We start from the raw sequence: 22354 nt of genomic DNA, 5'->3' as shown, positions 1-22354 counted from the left end.
CTACCTCGCTCTGGAATTCCTTAAACTTTTCAAAGGACTCAGACTTGTGTTTCATTAAGTAGACATACCCATATCTACTCAAGTCATCAGTGAGGGTGAGAACATAACGATAGCCACCGCGAGCCTCAATGCTCATTGGACCGCACACATCAGTATGTGTGATTTCCAATAAGTTGGTTGCTCGCTCCATTGTTCCGGAGAACGGAGTCTTGGTCATTTTGCCCATGAGGCATGGTTCGCACGTGTCAAATAATTCATAATCAAGAGACTCCAGAAGTCCATCTACATGGAGTTTCTTCATGCGTTTGACACCAATGTGACCAAGGCAGCGGTGCCACAAGTATGTGGGACTATCATTATCAACCTTACACTTCTTGGCATTCACTCTATAAATATGTGTAACATCACGTTCGAGATTAAACAAGAATAAACCATTGACCAGCTGGGCATGACCATAAAACATGTCTCTCATATAAATGGAACAACCATTATTCTCGGATTTAAATGAGTAGCCATCTCGCATTAAACGAGATCCAGATACAATGTTCATGCTCAAAGCTGGCACTAAATAACAATTATTGAGGTTTAAAACTAATCCCGTACGTAAATGCAGGGGTAGCGTGTCGGTGGCGGTCACATCGACCTTGGAACCATTCCCGACGCGCGTCGTCACCTCATCCTTTGCCAGTCTCCGCTTATTCTGCAGCTCCTGTTTTGAGTTACAAATATGAGAAACCGCACCGGTATCAAATATTCGGGAGCTACTACGAGTGCTGGTAAGGTACACATCAATGACATGTATATCATATATACCTTTGGTATTGTCGGCCTTCTTATCCGCTAAGTACTTGGGGTAGTTCCGCTTCCAATGACTATTTCCCTTGCAATAGAAGCACTTAGTCTTAGGCTTGGGTCCATGCTTTGGCTTCTTCCCGGCAACTGGCTTACCAGGCGTGGCAACTCCCTTGCCGTACTTCTTGAAGTTCTTCTTACCCTTGCCTTTCTTGAAACTAGTGGTTTTATTGACCATCAACACTTGATGTTCCTTTTTGATCTCCACCTCCGCTGATTTCAGCATTGAATATACCTCAGGAATGGTTTTCTCCATCCCCTGCATATTGAAATTCATCACAAAGCTCCTGTAGCTAGGTGGGAGCGACTGAAGGATTCTGTCAACGACCGCGTCATCCGGGAGATTAACTCCCAGCTGAGACAAGCGGTTGTGCAACCCAGACATTTTGAGTATGTGCTCGCTGACAGAACTATTCTCCTCCATCTTACAACTGTAGAACTTGTCGGAGACTTCGTATCTCTCGACCCGAGCATGAGCTTGGAAAACCATTTTCAGCTCTTGAAACATCTCATATGCTCCGTGTTGCTCAAAATGCTTTTGGAGCCCCGGTTCTAAGCTGTAAAGCATGCTGCACTGAACCAGGGAGTAATCATCACTACGCGACTGTCGGGCGTTCATAACATCTTGACTTGCTGGGAAAATGGGCGCTTCACCTAGCGGTGCTTCAAGGACCTTGGCAGCTATGAGGATGATCCTCAAGTTATGGACCCAGTCTGTATAGTTGCTACCATCGTCTTTCAGCTTGGTTTTCTCTAGGAATGCGTTGAAGTTGAGGGAAACATTAGCGTGGGCCATTTGATCTTGAAGACATATTGGAAAGATTTTAGACTATGTTCATGATAATTAAGTTCATCTAATCAAATTATTTAATGAACTCCCACTCAGACAGACATCCCTCTAGTCATCTAAGTGATACATGATCCGAATCGACTAGGCCGTGTCCGATCATCACGTGAGACGGACTAGTCATCAACGGTGAACATCTCCATGTTGATCGTATCTACTATACGACTCATGTTTGACCTTTTGGTCTCTCGTGTTCCGAGGCCATGTATGTACATGCTAGGCTCGTAAAGTCAACCTAAGTGTTTTGCATGTGTAAATCTGGCTTACACCCGTTGTATACGAATGTTAGAATCTATCACACTCGATCATCACATGGTGCTTCGAAACAACGAACCTTTGCAATGGTGCACAGTTAGGGGGAACACTTTCTTACAATTTTAGCGAGGGATCATCTTATTTAAGCTACTGTCGTTCTAAGCAAATAAGATATATAAACATGATAAACATCACATGCAATCAAATAGTGACATGATATGGCCAATATCATTTTGCTCCTTTTGATCTCCATCTTCGGGGCGCCATGATCATCATCGTACCGGCATGACACCATGATCATCTCCATCATCGTGTCTTCATGAAGTTGCCTCGTCAACTGTTACTTCTACTACTATGGCAAACAGTTAGCAATAAAGTAAAGTAATTACATGGCATTATCATTGACACACATGTCATACAATAAATTAAGACAACTCCTATGGCTCCTGCCGGTTGTCATACTCATCGACATGCAAGTTGTGATTCCTATTACAAGAACATGATCAATCTCATACATCACATATATCATTCATCACATCCTTTTGGCCATATCACATCACACGGAATATGCTGCAAGAACAAGTTAGACGTCCTCTAATTGTTGTTGCAAGTTTTTTACATGGCTGCTATAGGTTTCTAGCAAGAACGTTTCTTACCTACGCCAACACCACAACATGATATGCCAATTTCTATTTACCCTGCATAAGGACCCTTTTCATCGAATCCGATCCGACTAAAGTGGGAGAGACAGACACCCACTAGCCACCTTATGCAACTAGTGCATGTCAGTCGGTGGAACATGTCTCACGTAAGCGTACGTGTAAGGTCGGTCCGGGCCGCTTCATCCCACGATGCCGCCAAATCAAGATAAGACTAGTAACGACAAGTAAATTGACAAAATCGACGCCCACAACATCTTGTGTTCTACTCGTGCATAGAAACTACGCATAGACCTAGCTCATGATGCCACTGTTAGGGATCATTGCAGAAATTAAAAAATTTCTACGCATCACCAAGATCAATCTATGGAGGGACTAGCAACGAGAGAGAGGGGAGTGTATCTTCATACCCTTGAAGATCGCGAAATGGAAGCGTTACAAGAACGCAGATGAAGGAGTCGTACTCGTAGCGATTCAGATCGCGGTTGATTCCGATCTAAGTGTTGAACAATGGCGCCCCCGCGTTCAACACAAGTACAGCCCGGGGACATATCCTCCTTCTTGATCCAGAAAGGGGGAAGGAGAAGTTGGGGAAGAACTCCGGCATCACGACGGCATGGTGGTGGAGCTCGCAGTTCTCTGGCAGGGCTTCGCCAAGCTCTACGGAGGAGGAGAGGGTGTTGGAGAGGGGGAGGGCTGTGCCTTGGATGAGGTTCTGCTGCCCTCCCTCCTTCCCTCTATTTATAGAGCGAAGGGGAAGGGGTCCGGCCCCTCTAGATGAGATCTAGAGGGGGACATCGGCCAAGGGGGGAAAGGCTTGCCCCCCAAGCCAAGGGGGGCACCCCCTTTAGGGTTCCCCCCAACCCTAGGCGTATGGACCCTAGGGGGATGGAGCCTAGCCCACTTAGGGGCTTGTTCCCTTCCACATACAGCCCATAGGGCCCTCCGGGGCAGGTGGACCCCCGGAACCCCTTCGGTGGTCCCGGTACAATACCAGCAAACCGCCGAATACTTCCGATGACCGTATGATGACTTCCCATATATAAATATTCACCTCCAGACCATTTCAGAACTCCTCGTGACGTCCAAGGTCTCATCCGGGACTCCGAACAACATTCGATAACCGCATACTAATTCCCATAACAACTCTAGCGTCACCGAACCTTAAGTGTGTAGACCCTACGGGTTCGGGAACCATGTAGACATGACCGAGACATCTCTTTGGCCAATAACCAACAGCGGGATCTGGATACCCATGTTGGCTCCCACATGTTCCACGATGATCTCATCGGATGAACCACGATGTCGAGGATTCAATCAATCCCGTATACAGTTCCCTTTGTCAATCGGTATGTTACTTGCCCGAGATTCGATCATCGGTATCCCAATACCTCGTTCAATCTCGTTACCGACAAGTCACTTTACTCGTTCTGTAATGCATGATCCCGTGACTAACTTCTTAGACACATTGACCTCATTATGATGATGCATTACCGAGTGGGCCCAGAGATACCTCTCCGTCATATGGAGTGACAAATCCCAGTCTTGATTTGTGCCAACCCAACAGACACTTTCGGAGATACCCGTAGTGCACCTTTATAGCCACCCAGTTACGTTGTGAAGTTTGGCACACCCAAAGCATTCCTACAGTATCCGGGAGTTACACAATCTCATGGTCTAAGGAAAAGATACTTGACATTAGAAAAGCTTTAGCAGACGAACTACACGATCTTGTGCTATGCTTAGGATTGGGTCTTGTCCATCACATCATTCTCCTAATGATGTGATCCCGTTATCAACGGCATCCAATGTCCATGGTCAGGAAACCGTAACCATCTGTTGATCAACGAGCTAGTCAACTAGAGGCTCACTAGGGACATGTTGTGGTCTATGTATTCACACATGTATTATGATTTCCGGATAACACAATTATAGCATGAATAATAGACAATTATCATGAACAAGGAAATATAATAATAACCATTTTATTATTGCCTCTAGGGCATATTTCCAACACAAAGATGCTTTTATCTCTAAGTATTTTCCTCCCGCTAAGATCATCTCTCTTAGGAACGATATTATGAACTTTAAACAACTAGATCATGAGCATGTTGCACAATCTTGGGAAATGATGGAATTAATGATCCTTAATTGCCCTACCCATGGTTTGAATTTATGCCGGATTGAATTTTTCTTCTAGAAATCTTTTAGATTCAGCTGCGGGAGGCACTTTTATGTAAATCACTTTAGGAGAAGCTACTAACTCCTAGATAATATTATGGTTAATTATTCTCAATGGCACACTGAAAGATCTACTAGTAAAAAGGTGCATGCAATTGAAGAGATTAATGTGTTGAGTGGAAAGATGGATGAACTTATGAAATTGTTTGCTAATAAGAGTGTTTCTTCTGATCCTAATGATATGCCTTTGTCTACTTTGATTAAGAATAATAATGAATCTATGGATGTGAATTTTGTTGGTAGGAACAATTTTGGTAATAACGCGTATAGAGATAATTTTAATCATAGGCCGTTTCCTAGTAATTCCTCTAATAATTATGGTAATTCCTACAACAACTCTTATGGAAATTATAATAAGATACCCTCTGATTTTGAATCTAATATTAAAGAATTTATTAGTTCGCAAAAGAGTTTCAATGCTTTGATTGAAGAAAAAATTATCTAAGATCGATGAGTTGGCTAGGAACGTGGATAGAATTTCTCTTGATGTTGATTCTTTGAAACTTAGATCTATCCCACCTAAGCATGATATCAATGAGTCTCTCAAGGCCATGAGAATTTCCATTGATGAGTGCAAAGAAAGAACCGCTAGGATGCGTGCTAAGAAAGATTGCTTTGTGAAAGCGTGTTCTTCTAGTTTCCATGATAATAAGTTATTGATGTGTATCCTATTAAATCTTTGTTTTGCAATATGAATCTTGATAATGATGGGACTGGATATGAGTCAACTTTAGTTAGAAGGTGTCCCAATGATTCGGAGTTTTTAGATCTTGATGCAAAAATTAATAAAAGTGGGATCGGAGAGGTCAAAAACTTTAGATAGCAATGAACCCACTATCTTGGATTTCAAGGAATTTAATTATGATAATTTCTCTTTAATAGATTGTATTTCCTTGTTGCAATTCGTGCTAAATTCTCTGCATGCTTATAGTCAAAATAAGGCTCTTACTAAACATATCGTTGATGCTTTAATGCAATCTTATGAAGAAAAACTTTAATTGGAAGTTTCTATCCCTAGAAAACTTTATGATGAGTGGCAACCTAATATTAAAATTAAAATTAAAGATCATGAATGCTATGCGTTGTGTGATTTGTGTGCTAGTGTTTCCACGATTCCTAAAACCTTGTGTGATTTGCTAGGTTTCCGTGAATTTGATTATTGTTCTTTAAACTTGCATCTTGCGGATTCCACCATTAAGAAACCTATGGGAAGAATTAATGATGTTCTTATTGTTGAAAATAGGAATTATGTGCCTGTAGATTTCATTATCCTTGATATAGATTGCAATCCTTCATGTCCTATTATTCTTGGTAGGCCTTTCCTTAGAACGATTGGTGCAATTATTGATATGAAAGAAGGAAATGTTAGATTCCAATTTCCGTTAAGGAAAGGCATGGAACACTCTCCTAGAAATAAAATTAAATTACCTTATGAATATGTTATGAGAGCCACTTATGAATTGCATGCCAAAGATGGCAATACCTAGATCTATCCTTGCTTTTATACCTAGCTAGGAGCGTTAAACGATAACTCTTGTTGGGAGGCAACCCAATTTAATTTTTGTTCCTTGCTTTTTGATTCTATTTAGTAATAAATAATTCATATATCCTCTGTTTAGATGTTGTTTTATGCTTTTAATTAGTGTTTGTGCCAAGTAGAACCTTTGGGAAGACTTGGGGAATGTCTTTGCGATCTTGCTGTAAAAAATAGAAACTTTAGCGCTCACGAGATTTGCTGCCATTTTTTACTATGAAGTTCTATTTAGTTAATTATTTTTACAGATGATTAATATATAAATTACTCACGTCCAGAAATTTATTTTAGAATTTTTGGGGTTCCATAAGTATTCGAAACCTACAGATTACTACAGACTATTCTGTTTTTGACAGATTCTGTTTTTCGCGTGTTGTTTGCTTATTTTGATGAATCTGTGAGTAGTATCAGAGGGTATGAACCATAGAGAAGTTGGAATACAGTATATTTAACACCAATATAAATAAAGAATGAGTTCATTACAGTACCTTGAAGTGGTGTTTTGTTTTGTTTCACTAACGGAGCTCACGAAATTTTCTGTTTAAGTTTTGTGTTGTGAAGTTTTCAGGTTTTGGGTAAAGATTTGATGGATTATGGAACAAGGAGTGGAAAGAGCTTAAGCTTGGGTGAGGGAGTCCTGGATTAGGGGGTGTTCAGGTAGCCGGGCTATACCTTCGGCCGGACTCCTGGACTATGAAGATACAAGATTGAAGACTTCGTCCCGTGTCCGGATGGGACTTTCCTTGGCGTGGAAGGCAAGCTTGGCGATGCGGATATTCAAGATCTCCTACCATTGTAACCGACTCTGTGTAACCCTAACCCTATCCGGTGTCTATATAAACTGGAGGATTGTAGTCCGTAGGCAATCAACTCCATACACAACAATCATACCATAGGCTAGCTTCTAGGGTTTAGCCTCCTTGATCTCGTGGTAGATCTACTCTTGTACTACCCATATCATCAATATTAATCAAGCAGGAGTAGGGTATCACCTCCATCGAGAGGGCCCGAACCTGGGTAAAACAAAGTGTCCCCTGTCTCCTGTTACCATCCGGCCTAGACGCACAGTTCGGGTCCCCCTACCCGAGATCCGCCGGTTTTGACACCGACATTGGTGCTTTCATTGAGAGTTCCTCTGTGCCATCACAATCAGGAAGGATGCCTTCTCCCGTCTTTAAAGATGGCGCCGTTGCTGAGGGAGCCTTGGCTGTCGGCCAAACCCTCCGGCTAGGTGGTTTTCTCATGACCGCCTGTTCGGCTGTTGCACCGACGGTGACCTCTCGGGTCATCAAAAGCAACCTACACGTCAGCTCGGAGTTCGTCGAGCAGCTAGATCCAATGGAGCTCTCTTCCGTAAACGAGCTCTTCGATCGCATCGCCGCCCTGGGGGTCGCTACATATTACGACCCGGTTGGGCTTAAACCCGATCTAAGAGAAATCAACTCTCCCCAAGTCACCCACCACGTTGTCGTGGTAGAGGCGCAGTGCAGCGACCCTTCATCTATTTTAAGGACTAGCTACGTCCGAATTCCCGACTCCTCCAAGAGGGATACCCGCGGAGGGAAGGATGTAACTCAAGACCTGAGCTTAGGATCAGGCAACGGGCTAGATTCATTGGACAACATCCAAGAATCCGAACTTCAAAGTTTGGAAACTCTTCGGCCTCTAAATCTTGGATTGGGTGAGGTTTCAGATTCAACGACACCCACCCACCCGAACATAAGCGATCTCTCCCAAATCAGGCAGAAGCCCGAGGAAACAGTACATCATTACTGGGCCAGATTCCTCCTGGTTATGAACATGATAAAGGATTGCCGCAAGGAAGACGCAATCTCAATTTTTTGCAGTAATTGCACGGACGAGGGAATCCTTAAGGCTGTAAGTCGCCGTGATATTACACGCTTCACTGAATTGGCGTCCATAGTACAAAAATACTGTGCGATGGAAAGCGCCTGGAAAACCGAAATACAATTTTGGGATAATCCGGCCTTGAATAGTAATCCCGTCCGAACTAAGAGGGTGCATCATCATAGGACACCCGGGATAAACACCAAAAAGCCAAAACCCTCTACAGGGCATGGAACTGTACTGGAAAGGTGGCTTGATGGACCCTGTAGAATTCAAAGTACAGAGGACGCCACACTAACTCACAGCCTTAGAGCATGTTGGATACTCCGGCAGGTGGCCAAAATTGGCAAGGATCTCTTAATTTTGGAGGCCGCAGAAAACCAGCCCGAGAAAACCAGTACCGTTCTCATGGTCTTCGAGACTTTCGTATCAAACAATATGCAAAAAAGAACACTCCGCAGCATCGCCGATGTCTATCAAGTTGCAACAATAAATCCATGGAGCGACACTGCCATTACCTTCAATGCAAGTGATGAACCTAGATTCTGAACAGCCCGAGCACCAGCCGCATTGGTCCTCAGTCCCATAGTGGACGGCTTTCGCCTCACCAAGGTGCTCATGGATGGAGGCAGCAGATTGAACCTCATTTACGAGGAAACCCTTCAAAAAATGGAAATAGACTGGAACCGCGTCGAGCGAAGCAGCACAACCTTTAGAGGAATAATCCCCAGTCGGGAAGCGCGCTGCACAGGAAAAATCACACTAGATGTGGTGTTCCGCACGCCGGATAATTACAGGTCCGAAGAAGTCACGTTTCAGGTGGCCCCGTTTAAGAGCGGACATCATGCTTTACTAGGGCGGGAAGCATTCACAATCTTCCAAGCAATACCCCATTATGGGTACATGAAGCTTAAGATGCCCGGGCCAAATGGAATTATCACTCTAGCTAGTGATCCGGACATAGCACTCCGTGCCGAAAATAAGACGGCCGCATTAGCCCTTGAGGCACTATCCGAAGCCTTAGCGGCCGAGGAACTGACTGTGTTGCGCTCCACGGTTAACAGGAATGATGTGATACTCGATAAGAGATCCAAATCCACATCCTTCAAGCCAGCTGACGAAATAGTCAAATTCCAGGTCCATCCAACGGACCCCAATAAAACAGCTTCCATCGGGGCACGATTAAACCCTGATGAAGACGCCGCACTGCAAGAGTTCCTATGAGAGAACTGGGATATTTTTGCCTGGCACCCTTCAGACATGCCAGGGATCCCACGCAGGCTGGCCAAACACAGCTTAAATACCCTAAAAGGATTCAAACCTGTCAAGCAAGCCCTTCGGCGTTTTTCCGAACCCAAGAGACAGGCTATGGGAGAGGAGCTAGCCAAGCTATTGGAGGCCGGATTCATTAGAGACATAAAACATCCGGACTGGCTAGCAAACTTGGTGATGGTACCAAAGAAGGACAAATCCTGGCGCCTGTGTGTCGATTTTAAAGACCTTAACAGGGCTTGCCCAAAGGATCCCTTCCCCCTCCCCCGTATCGATCAAATTATCGATGCCACCGCAGGACACGACTCGTTGTGTTTCCTCGACGCATACTCCGGTTATCATCAAATCAAGATGGCAGAATCAGACCAAGCTGCAACAGCATTCATCACACCATACAGCCCATTCTGCTTCAACACAATGCCCCTCGGGCTGAAAAACGCCGGTGCAACATATCAGCCCATGATCCAGACATCTCTGGCAAATCAGATCGGCAAAACAGTGGAGGCGTATGTGGATGATGTGGTCGTCAAATCAAGACATGTCGAATCTCTAATAGACAACTTGAGGCTTACATTCGGTAACCTCCGAAAATATGACATCAAGCTCAATCCGGAAAAATGCGTCTTCGGCGTTCCGGCCGGAAAGCTCTTGGGCTTCATTGTATCCGGTAGAGGAATTGAAGCAAATCCAGCCAAGATCCGAGCTTTGTCACAATTGGATATCCCAAAGGACCTCAAACAAATACAAAAATTAACCGGATGCGTGGCGGCTTTAAGCCGCTTCATCTCTCGCTTGGGAGAAAAGGCACTACCCCTCTATCGCCTCCTTCGGCGCACCGAACACTTCGAGTGGACAGAGGCTGCCACGGCCGGACTTGAGGAAATAAAAGCCATATTGGCAACAAACCCAGTCCTGGCCGCGCCGAACACCGGTGAACCAATGTTATTGTACATTGCTGCAACACATCAAGTTGTCAGCGCAGTGCTCGTTGTCGAGCGGGAAACGGACGGACACAAATTCCCCCTTCAAAGGCCAATCTACTACGTATCCATTGTCCTCACTCCATGCAAATCACGGTACCCGCATTATCAAAAGATTGCATACGCGGTATTCATGGCATCCCGGAAGCTACGACACTACTTTCAAGAGTGTTCCATAACAGTAGATTCGGAAGTACCACTCAACGATATTATCAACAACCGCGACGCAACGGGCCGGATTGCAAAATGGGCCATCGAGCTTCTCCCGTTCAATATAACCTATAAGCCACAGCGAGCTATTAAATCGCAAGTTTTGGCCGACTTTGTCGCAGAATGGACGGAGGCCGAGCTCCCTAAAGAGTACGGCACATATTCAAACTAGATTATGCATTTCGACGGCTCCAAAATGTTGGCCAGACTGGGGGCTGGCGTCGTCCTGACGTCCCCCATAGGAGACACAGTCCAATATGTGCTCCAGATCATGTACATGGATTCCAACAACGCAGCCGAATATGAGGCCCTCCTACATGGTCTCCGGACAGCAGTATCCATGGGTATCCAGCGCCTAGAGGTACGCGGGGATTCAAACCTCGTGATATCCCAAATAAATGGAGACTTCGACGCCAAGGACCCAAAAACGGCAGCTTACCGCAACGCCGTCCTAAAAATGTCAGCTCGGTTCGAAGGGCTGGAGTTTCACCATATAGCCCAAGAAAACAATCAAGCAGCGGACGTCCTGGCACGCATGGGAGCAAAACGCGATGCAGTGCCCCCCAACATCTTTTTGGAAAGATTGTTCAAGCCATCCGTAACATGGGAGGGGGAACACGTAAATAACAGCCCGGACCCAGCCGCACCACTCGACGCCGAACAATCTGACACAATTGGAGGCTCTGCCAATAAAATTACACCTTCAGCCCACGTAATAATGGCGGTCATCGCCCCATGGACAGAACCATTCCTAGCCTACCTTACTAGGCAGGAACTCCCGGAGGACCAAAACGAGGCCCGCTGCATAGTGCGGCGATCTAAAGCCTATAGAGTCCATGAGGGAGAGCTTTATAAGAAAAGCACTACCGGAGTCCTTCAAAGCTGCATCTCCGAAGAGGAAGGGTGGAACCTTCTGGCTGAAATTCATGCCGGACTCGGTGGTCACCACGCCGCTGCTCGGTCCCTTGTTAGCAAGGCTTTCCGTACATGCTTTTATTAGCCGACGGCCCGGGCAGACGCTCAGGAATTAGTCCAACGATGCGCTGGTTGCCAACCAAAGCCATATGCCACCCACCGCACTCCAAACTATACCCATCACCTGGCCTTTTGCGGTCTGGGGGCTTGACATAGTCGGACCCCTTAAAGGTGGGACCAGTAGGAAAAAATACTTACGGGTCATGGTGGATAAATTCACCACATGGATAGAAGCCAAGCCTGTTAAAACGGCCGAATCCGGACCTGTGATACACTTCATATCCGGGGTTGTACACCGTTATGGTGTCCCCCACAGCAACATAACCGATAAAGGTACAAACTTTACCGCCGACGAGGTAAAACTCTGGTGTAAAAACATGGGCATCAAGCTCGATTATGCTTCCGTCTATCACCCACAAACCAACGACCAGGTTGAACATGCAAATGGTCTTATCATGAGCGGAATTAAACCCAGACTGGTGCGGTCCCTCAAGGAATCTAACACGCACTGGGTAGAGGAGCTCGACTCCGTGCTATGGGGGCTACGAACCACGCCAAATCGCACCACCGGATACACACCATTTTTTATGGTGTACGGCGCAGAGGCAGTTCTGCCCTGCGACATAATTCATGACTCACCTAGAGTGCGCATGTACGAAGAAAGAGAAGCCGAGCTTGACCGGCAGGACAACTTGGACGCCCTAGAGGAGGAGCGTGACGTGGCAAAAGCCCGTTCCGCATTTTATCAACAACAGGCCCGAAGATATCAAAGCAGAGAAGTACGGGCCAAAAATTACAATGTTGGCGAACTAGTTCTACGCCTGCCGGATAAGAAAAAGGACAAACTCAAGCCCAAGTGGGAAGGTCCATTCATAATCGACCAAGTCCTAACTGGCGGGGCGTACCGCCTGCGAGATATGTCGGATAACCGACTCGAGCCGAACCCGTGGAACGCCACCCGTCTCCGAAGATTCTACGCCTAGCACTGGACTCTGTGTTCGTCTCCTTCCTTTGTCCATTTTTTGCATTTTTCTGTCTTACATTTCTCTCCTTCCCCTCTTTTCTTTTATAGCCCTTAAAGGCTCATCTAGTGACGCGCCACTCGTGCTCATTAAACCTGGGGGCTTCTTTAATAGAAGCTTATTTATACGGGCTTCATGCCCAACACATGCGTCAAACTTCCGCATGTACCTTTTTCTTCACCATTATATGCATCGATATGACTTAAGTTTTGGCCAAGCTGGGTTGCCTGGCTCCTGTGCTTACCCCTACGTTCCCGATTGTTCGGCTAGGCGGTAAAGGGAGCACCTCTACGATTGTTACTGCCGGGTCAGCCGGATGTGTACCTCAGACTGGGTGAAGCCGAAAGCTAGCGTTCTTAAGGGAATATTCGGTCGGTGAGATAAAAGATGATCTTTTGTACTCATTTTATGCGCCCCCAGATGCTTTTTTCTGCGTCTTTTTACGCAGTCCGGACATGCACTTTAGGGCATGCCTCCCAGCGAAAGGAACCCCTAACGGAACTATTCTCTCTGGAAGATGTTTCTTACTAACCATGTAATATAACATAACTAGTTGGGCACTTGTCTAATAAAGCACTAATGACCCCTACGCCTGGTCTCCACGCATACCACGGTTCTTATATAACTGCTATGGTATTCGGACACACTCCGGACCGTCAGGTCCCGAGGTCGAAGCAAAAAGGTCGGCAACGACAAACGATCTACAATCCGGCTAGAAGGCATTACATATGTCAATTCAAAATTACATAGTCATTCTGACTGATTGTATTCCTCTTCTATACCATCTAACAGGCTGTCTAATTTATAGTCCTGCTGGGAATACTTCGCGGCCAACTCTACTTGGTCGTATACTAAGCTCACAGGGATCTCCTTCCCGTCAGGCCCCACTGGTCCGACCTCGGCCATGTGGTTTGGGTCAGACTTCGTAAAACGGGTCTTCACCATGGCCCAGGCTTCCCTAGCGCCTTGTCGGTAGGCCGATATCTTCCACAACCGGAAGCGCCGCCGAGCTCCCTTCAGCTTCTCCGCAAGCTCTCCAAGGCCCTCGGGCATGGAGTGGGCAGGCCATAAGGCTTGGGCAACACCTCGCATCGCCTGCCGAATTCGCTCGTGCAGTTGCATGAGTTCAGGAAGAAGGTCACCCGTAGAACCGGGCATCTCCTCTGCAGGACGACCTGTGAGCATACCTACAGACATTACTCTGTTAGTCGACTTCCTCGCCGAACTCTTTTTTCAAAGTTCGCTCAAGCAGTTACTAAAAATGCCGCATCGAAGTCGCTAATTCTCCTTCGTGGAGTCCAACAGCTGGCCACGAACATCCTTAAGTTCGACGTCCAGCTTGGTGTTGGCATCCTGAAGATCATTTTTCTCTCGCCTCACCCTTGTCAACATACTCTCACCAGCCTTTAGCTGGTGTAAGAGTTGTTCTTTGTCCGGATCGAGTCCGGTGCCATCTGCAATATGATTTGTCAGATTTGCACCCACACCGCACAAGACTAATCTTTCGAAGTGTATCTTACCTGAGGGGGTCTCTTTGGACTCCCCTGCTGCGGCTAGTGCGGCCTCTAGTTGGGCCTTGCACTTTTCCAGCTCCTGGGACAGTACAGTATTCTTCTCTGTAAGAACCTGCATATTAAATGATCCTTAAATCAGTTGCTGTAACTGTTTCAAGTCTCGGGGGCTACTGGTATATATATATTTGACCAAAATTTTCTGACCCGTATGTCTTTTACATACTGCTCCGTGGCTCTGGCTAAACCATTTTGAGCGGCACGGAGGTACGCATCTCCCGAATTAAAGGCATCTGAAGCCTCTTGGGAGAAACAAGCGTCACATAGAACTGTCCGGCGACGCCTGTGGTTCATGGCACTCTCCACTTCAGAATTTGTGGTAGACAGCCTGTCCTCATCCTCTGTCGGAGGAGCGTCCGATACGCGCCTTGTGCTCGCCCCCGCTTCCTGGCCAGCCGTTGGAGCCTGGCTGGTGGAGGCGCGATTGGCAACCTCTCCGGATGTAGTCCGGCGAGGTCTCTTCGTTCTGAAGATAGCACGAATGTTAAAATATACCCTGACAGAATAACACCTGGGAAACAGAGGGTGCGCTATACCTTTGCGCCGGCATCTCAGTCCGGACTTCATTCCTTTTTGCCCCACGGGGCCCTGCGGCCCCTCGTTGGCTAGCCGCCGCAGTTTCGGCCTCCTGCCTCGGAAAACTCCCCTGCAAAACACGGTTGTTGTCAGAAACACCGGAATACACGAGAGTGCAATATCTCTCAAGGGAATGAGACTCCGGTTTCTGTCACCTGGGAGGCTGGAATTAACCCTGGGTATTGTCCTTGCTTAGCTGATGGAACACCCCGTCAATAAGATCCACCGATATGTCCGGATCCTCTTCGGAGTCCGGATTGAGGGACCGTTCTGGGTCCTCGGGCTGTGGAGGGCGGCTGCTTATGTCCTTTATCTCCTGTCGCAGTTCCTGCATTGAAGTCGTTAGACTACCTATCTAACCATGGGAGCATAAAACAAACAGGCAAGTGCAATTGTTCACTTACCCAACTTGGAGGATCATACATACTGAATCCGGCCTGTGGATTGACGCGGAGGAATTCCTCCTTTTCTCCCTTATACAAAGAGGATAAGATCTTTACTAAGGCGGCGGCTGAGTCCGGCCCCTTACGACCATAACGTGTAGCGTCATCCTCCTTGTTGAAATCCCACATGGGGTGGCCTCTATATTGAAGTGGCTGCACCCCCCGCATAATGCATGCGGCCATGACTCCAATCATGGTTAGTCCGGAATGAGCCAACAGTCTTATCTGGCCCATCAGGTATAGGACGTCTCTGTCACTTTCTCTCTGAGAGCTCCGCGGACGCCAGCTCAAGAGTTTCTTCAATGGAGCACTGTTGAACTCAGGGAGACCGACCCGGATAGGGTCCGGTAGCAGGACGTCATCTATGTAAAACCATTCCGAAGGCCAGTCCTCGAACGCCTTCTTTGGGGTTCCGGATAGGTATCCGGTCCCGGCGATGCGCCATACTTCGGCTCCGCCCACTTGATATATAGACCCCTTTTCATAACGGGGCACCAGGCAGAATAACCTCTTCCACAGCGCAAAATGAGCCTCAACGCCTAAAAATAGCTCGCAAAGGGCACGAAACCCGCAATGTGCAATACGGAGGCGGGCGTGAGATTGTGCAGCTGGAGGCCGTAGAACTCCAGAAGCCCGCGGAGAAATGGGTGAATTGGAAATCCCAGTCCCCTTATTAGATAGGGGACGAGGCACACCCGCTCTCCTTTAGAAGGATTAGGGGTGTTCTCCGCTTGTTTTCCGCCATTATAGGTGGCGAGACCGGCTCGGACCGGGACCATGCATGCCTCAGGGAGGAATCCCTGGGCCTGAAGTGATGCTAACTTGCTATGCGGGATGGTGCAACTCTCCCAGTCCCCGGGTTTGGAACTGGAGGGGCGAGGGGAGGAGCTGCGACGGCCGGTCATGTTGGAATGGACCTTTGCTGGAAGCGCTCTGATGATAACTCGCGGAAAGGAGAAGATGTGGTTTGGACCTAAATCCCCATCCCGTTAAATAGGCGGCTCGTTTATACGGCTAGGGGTGTGGATGTAAAAACGCCCCGGCTTTTCGCATTTGTTTGAACATGTGGAAGACGGCCATTATTGGGCATGGAAGCCGAGAAGGGCTGCATTACAAAAATCGGACATTATTCCTACAGGTACACAAGATTTGGAGAAGAGCTCGCCTTGCAATGCCGAACAAATCTGCGCGCCGGACTCATCGTCATTGAAGCCTGGTTCGGGGGCTACTGAGGGAGTCCTGTATTAGGGGGTGTTCGGGTAGCTGGACTATACCTTCGGCCGGACTCCTGGACTATGAAGATACAAGATTGAAGACTTCGTCCCGTGTTCGGATGGGACTTTCCTTGGCATGGAAGGCAAGCTTGGCGATGCGGATATTCAAGATCTCCTACCATTGTAACCGACTCTGTTTAACCCTAACCCTATCCGGTGTCTATATAAACCAGAGGGTTGTAGTCCGTAGGCAATCAACTCAATACACAACAATCATACCATAGGCTAGCTTCTAGGGTTTAGCCTCCTTGATCTTGTGGTAGATCTACTCTTGTACTACCCATATCATCAATATTAATCAAGTCGGAGTAGGGTATCACCTCCATCGAGAGGGCCTGAAGCTGGGTAAAACAAAGTGTCCCCTGTCTCCTGTTACCATCCGGCCTAGACGCACAGTTCGGGACCCCCTACCCGAGATCTGCCGGTTTTGACACCGACATTGGGTATTACCAAGGCACCCCAAGGTAAAATCCAAGGACAACAAAAATCCTAATCTTGGGGATGCCCCAAAAGGCATCCCCTCTTTCGTCTTCGTCCATTAGTAACTTTACTTGGAGCTATATTTTTATTCACCACATGATATGTGTTTTGCTTGGAGCGTCTTGTATGATTTGAGTCTTTGCGTTTTAATTTACCACAATCATCCTTGATGTACACACCTTTTGGGAGAGACACACATGAATTGGAATTTATTAGAATACTCTATGTGCTTCACTTATATCTTTTGAGCTAGATAATTTTGCTCTAGTACTTCACTTATATGTTTTTAGAGCACGGTGGTGGTTTTATTTTATAGAAATAATTGATCTCTCATGCTTCACTTATATTATTTCGAGAGTCCTTTAGAACAGCATGGCAATTTTCTTTGGTTATGAATTTAGTCCTAATATAATAGGCATCCAAGGTCGGTATAATGAAAACTTTCATAAAAAGTGCATTCAGTACTAGGAGAAGTTTGATACTTGATAATTGTTTTGAGATATAAAGGTGGTGATATTAGGGTGTGCTAGTTGAGTAGTTGTGAATTTGAGAAATACTTGTTCTAAAGTTTGTGATTCCCGTAGCATGCACATATGGTGAACCTTTATGTGATGAAGTCGGAGCATGATTTATTTATTGATTGTCTTCCTTATGAGTGGCGGTCGGGGACGAGCGATGGTCTTTTCCTACCAATCTATCCCCCTAGGAGCATGCACGTAGTACTTTGTTTCGATAACTAATAAATTTTTGCAATAAGTATGTGAGTTCTTTATGACTAATGTTGAGTCCATGGATTATACGCACTCTCACCCTTCCACCATTGCTAGCCTCTCTAGTACCGCGCAACTTTCACTGGTACCATAAACCCACCATATACCTTCCTCAAAACAGCCACCATACCTACCTATTATGGCATTTCCATAGCCATTCCGAGATATATTGACATGCAACTTTCCACCATTCCGTTATTATGACACTTCATCATCGTCATATTGCTTCATGATCATGTAGTTGACATCGTATTTGTGGCAAGCCACCATTCATAATTCTTTCATACATGTCACTCATGAGTCATTGCATATCCAGGTACACCGCCGGAGGCATTCACATAGAGTCATATTTTCTTCTAAGTATTGAGTTGTAATTCTTGAGTTGTAAGTAAATAAAAGTGTGATGATCATCATTATTAGAGCATTGTCCCAAGTGAGGAAAGGATGATGGAGACTATGATTCCCCGGCAAGTCAGGATGAGACTCCGGACCAAAACAAAAGGAAGAAAAGAGGCCAAAAAAAGGAGAGAAAAGGCCCAAATAAAAAATGAAAAATGAGAGAAAAAGAGAGAAGGGACAATGTTACTATCCTTTTTCCACACTTGTGCTTCAAAGTAGCACCATGATCTTCATGATAGAGAGTCTCCTATGTTATCACTTTCATATACTAGTGGGAATTTTACATTAAAGAACTTGGCTTGTATATTCCAATGATGGGCTTCCTCAAATGCCCTAGGTCTTCGTGAGCAAGCAAGTTGGATGCACACCTACTTAGTTTCTTCTGTTGAGATTTCATACACTTATAGCTCTAGTGCATCCGTTGCATGGTAATCCCTACTCACTCACATTGATATCTATTGATGGGCATCTCCATCTTCTTCACAACCACCATTCTATTCCATCTATAGTGCTATGTCCATGGCTCACGCTCATGTATTGCGTGAAGATTGAAAAAGTTTGAGAACACCAAAAGAATGAAACAATTGCTTGGCTTGTCATCGGGGTTGTGCATGATTTAAATATTTTGTGTGGTGAAGATAGATCATAGCCAGACTATATGATTTTGTAGGGATAACTTTCTTTTTCCATTATATTTTTGTCGGCGTTCTGGGAACGGGGGTCCCCAGACTTGCCTGCCTGTGGCCTGCGGCGTGGCTCAAAGGGGGGCCCAGCACGGCCCATCTTCACCAATACAAACTCAAGACCCTCGCGAGGGGCCAAGCCTCGCGGGGCGGATGACACGGAGCTTCCTCAGGCACGGCCTCATCAGGCTGGCTCATGAGGAGGCGGAGAGATCAAGGCGGGGTACCTCGCGAGGTGCCCGTGACGCAAGCCATGACGACTCGGGGAGACAGGCGGGTGCCAGCTCGCGCAGCGTCCTCCTTTCCTCTTTGGTGCAAAGGGGGCAAGCGCAGCCGCGGAGTACCGAGGCATTAGGCAAAGGTTGCCATTTCGGTGCAACGAGACCAAGACCAGGAGGACTATGAGACGGAGGTCGCCGTGGAGCCCAAGATGGCGTCATCACCAGAGCTTTGCGCAGGCAAAGACTACTTTTGTCAGGATAGCTGATACTTGTTGTCCCCATTCAAATTAGCCCGCCATTGTTGGCTCCCTTCCCGCTCAATATTTGGGAAGAGGACCAGGGCCTCTATAAATAGGACCAGCCACCTACAGAGCAAGGGGGTTGGGTGGTAGGAAGAAAGAGGCTCGTTAGAGAGGCTAGAAGCACAGAGAGAGAGAGAGAGAGAGGGAAAGGTGGCTGAACTCCCCCCCATCAGTTCATCGCCCCATCCAAGAACAGACCCTCGCGAGGCTGTTTTCCTTGTAATGTTCATCATCATCAGCCCAAGAGGCAATCCACACACCACACACTAGAGTAGGGTGTTACACCACAACGGTGGCCCGAACTAGTATAAACCCTATGTCTCTTGTGTTGTTCTTTTCATAGCTTTGATCCTAGCGTGGCGGAGAGGTGCAGGTAGGTAGGAGGCGAAATCTCCGCGTGCACCCCAGTGTTCGAACCTCAAGGGTCTGCCGGAACCCGAAATCCGACATTTGGCGTGCCAGGTAGGGGTGCGCCGGAATTCGTCTTCCATCGCTCCGCTCTCCTCCGACCATCACGCTCATGTCTGACGCACGTCGGGCCCGCGCGGAGCGCCGGGCCGCCCTCGCTTCCCGCGTCGCCCAGACAGCCCCTGCCGGCGGGCGTCCTCGCCGTTCCCCGTCACCTGCCACCAATGCCGCCACCGGCCCGGCGGGGGACGAGCAGCAAGCATCGTCTCAGCATCCATCCATGCGCCAAGACGGCCGCACCGCAACTCCCTCGCTCGCCCTAGCTGGATCTTCGTCCCGTGCGCTCCGCGCGCCCATGGAGGCTCGCGCCGCACTCATCACGGCGAACGAGCTCCTGCGCTACCGTCCCGTCGACGACGTCTACGAAGAATGGCTCGGTCGCGTCGCCGAGCTCGTCCGCGCTGCAGGGGGTTCTTCCGCGCCGTCCGTTCCGCTGCACCGCACCCCGCCCCGCGCGGGCGAAGAGGCTCCGGCGGCGCCCCGGCTGCCTCCTCCTCAAGAAGACACCATGGCTCCAAGGCGTGTGGCCCCTGGGTGGAACCCGCTCCGTCAGGTGCCAGCGCGGCAAGAACAGAGCTGCCAAGAAGTCCCTCGCCCACCAGAAGCTGCCCGGGCGCTCCCTGCTCCAGCACGTCGCGACTCCCGCCCCGGCGCGTGGGGACGTGCAAGACCAGGCTCTCCATCACCCAAGGCATCCTGTGGCCACAGCAGGCTGCCGCGCCTACACCACCGAGCTGCGCAGCGTCACGTGGCCAGGCAAGTTCAAGCCGGACCTGCCTCCTCGCTACGACGGCACGGCCGACCCTGCGGAGTTCCTCCAGCTCTACGAGCTGGGCATCGAAGCTGCCAACGGAGACGAGAAGGTCATGGTGAACTGGTTTCCCATGGAGCTCAAGGACGGGGCCCGCACCTGGCTCCTGAACCTGGCTCCAGGCACAATCTCCTCTTGGGAAGAGATGCGCACCCGCTTCATCGCCAACTTCCAAGGTACTCGCGACCGGCCACCCGCCGTAAGCGACATGCGCCGCATCAAGCAACAACCCTGGGAGACCTTGCAGAAGTACATCCAGCGCTTCAACAATGCACGCCTCAAGATTCCCAAGGTGACTGAAGAGGCCATCATCTCAGCCTTCTCCGACGGCGTGCGCGACGTCAAGATGAAGGAGGAGCTGGCGATGCATGAAGACCTGTGCACTTCTTTGGAGTTGTTCAACTTGGCGAACAAGTGCACCAGGGCTGAGGAAGGGCGTCTCTCCCTCCTCGAGCTGCTTGCCGCAGACCCAGAAGAGAAGAAGCTCAAGGCCAAGGAAGTGAAGCGCAAGGGGCTGTCGTGCTCACGGCAGAACCAGACACCAAGCGGGGCAGAGATCAGCCCGAACCTCCCAAGGGCAGCCGGTACTGCGTGTACCACGACCTCCACACCCACAACACCAGCGAATGCCAAGAACTCTGGGCCGTGCAAGAAGGAAGGATCGGCCGTCGCCCCGACCGTGGTAACCGGGGATACGGCCGAGGAGGAGGAAGGAACACAGGGCGCTGGGAAGACCGTGGCCCGTGCCAGGGGTGGCGCGACCAACCTCGTGAGGATCGCTGGCATGACCCACCTCGCGAGGGAGGCTGGAGGGATCAGCCTCGCGAGGATCGCCCGCAAGGCAATGCAGGCCTCCCACGCTGCCGCTGCAGCCAAGGAGAAACGAGGACCGCCACCAGGACGAGGAGGCTGGGGGCTTCCAGGAGCCGCGCGCGATCGCCTGCATCCTGGGCGGAGCTCAGGCCCCAGCCTCTCAGCGCATCTTCAAGCAGTTCGCCCGCGAAGTGAATGCATCCCTCCCCAGGCTCGAAGCCACGCACCCTCTCAGGTGGTCGGCGTGCGCCATCACATTCAGCTCAGCAGATCAACTCAAGCGTGCGGCTACAGCTGGAGTCCTCCCAATGCTTTGTTCCCCAATCACCAGCAACGTGGTGGTCACCAAGACCCTCATCGATGGCGGGGCAGGGCTCAACGTCCTGTCCGTAGAGACATCAACAACCTCCAAGTGCCCTATAGCTAGTTTCAGCCAACCAAGCCCTTCTCCGGTATCACCGATGGCTCCACGGTCCCGATTGGGCATGTCCGCCTCCCTGTCACCTTCGGGGCACGTGACAACTACCGCACTGAGCTCATCGACTTCGACGTCGCTCACATCCGCCTGCCGTACAACGCCATCCTTGGGTACCCAGCGCTGGCCAATTCATGGCCGTGACTCACCACAGCTACAACGTCCTCAAGATGCCAGGAAGCGGCGGAGTCATCACGGTACTCTGTGAAGAGAAGGACGCGGTGTGTTCCCTAGAGCAAGCCTTTCAGGCCGCATCACTGGAAGACCCGGATCGCGGAAGCAGGAGGCTTCCCGAGGCCACCCCCAAGAAGAAGAAGACGTTGTCCGGCCTGGCCCCTAAGGAGGCAGGCCCCTCTGGGCCCGTGCCTGCCCA

This window comes from Triticum dicoccoides, chromosome 1A (genome assembly GCF_002162155.2).
Source record: "Triticum dicoccoides isolate Atlit2015 ecotype Zavitan chromosome 1A, WEW_v2.0, whole genome shotgun sequence".
In the NCBI taxonomy this organism is placed as follows: domain Eukaryota; kingdom Viridiplantae; phylum Streptophyta; class Magnoliopsida; order Poales; family Poaceae; genus Triticum; species Triticum dicoccoides.
The sequence above is the reverse complement of the archived record's forward strand: the minus strand, read 5'-3'. Positions refer to the sequence as shown.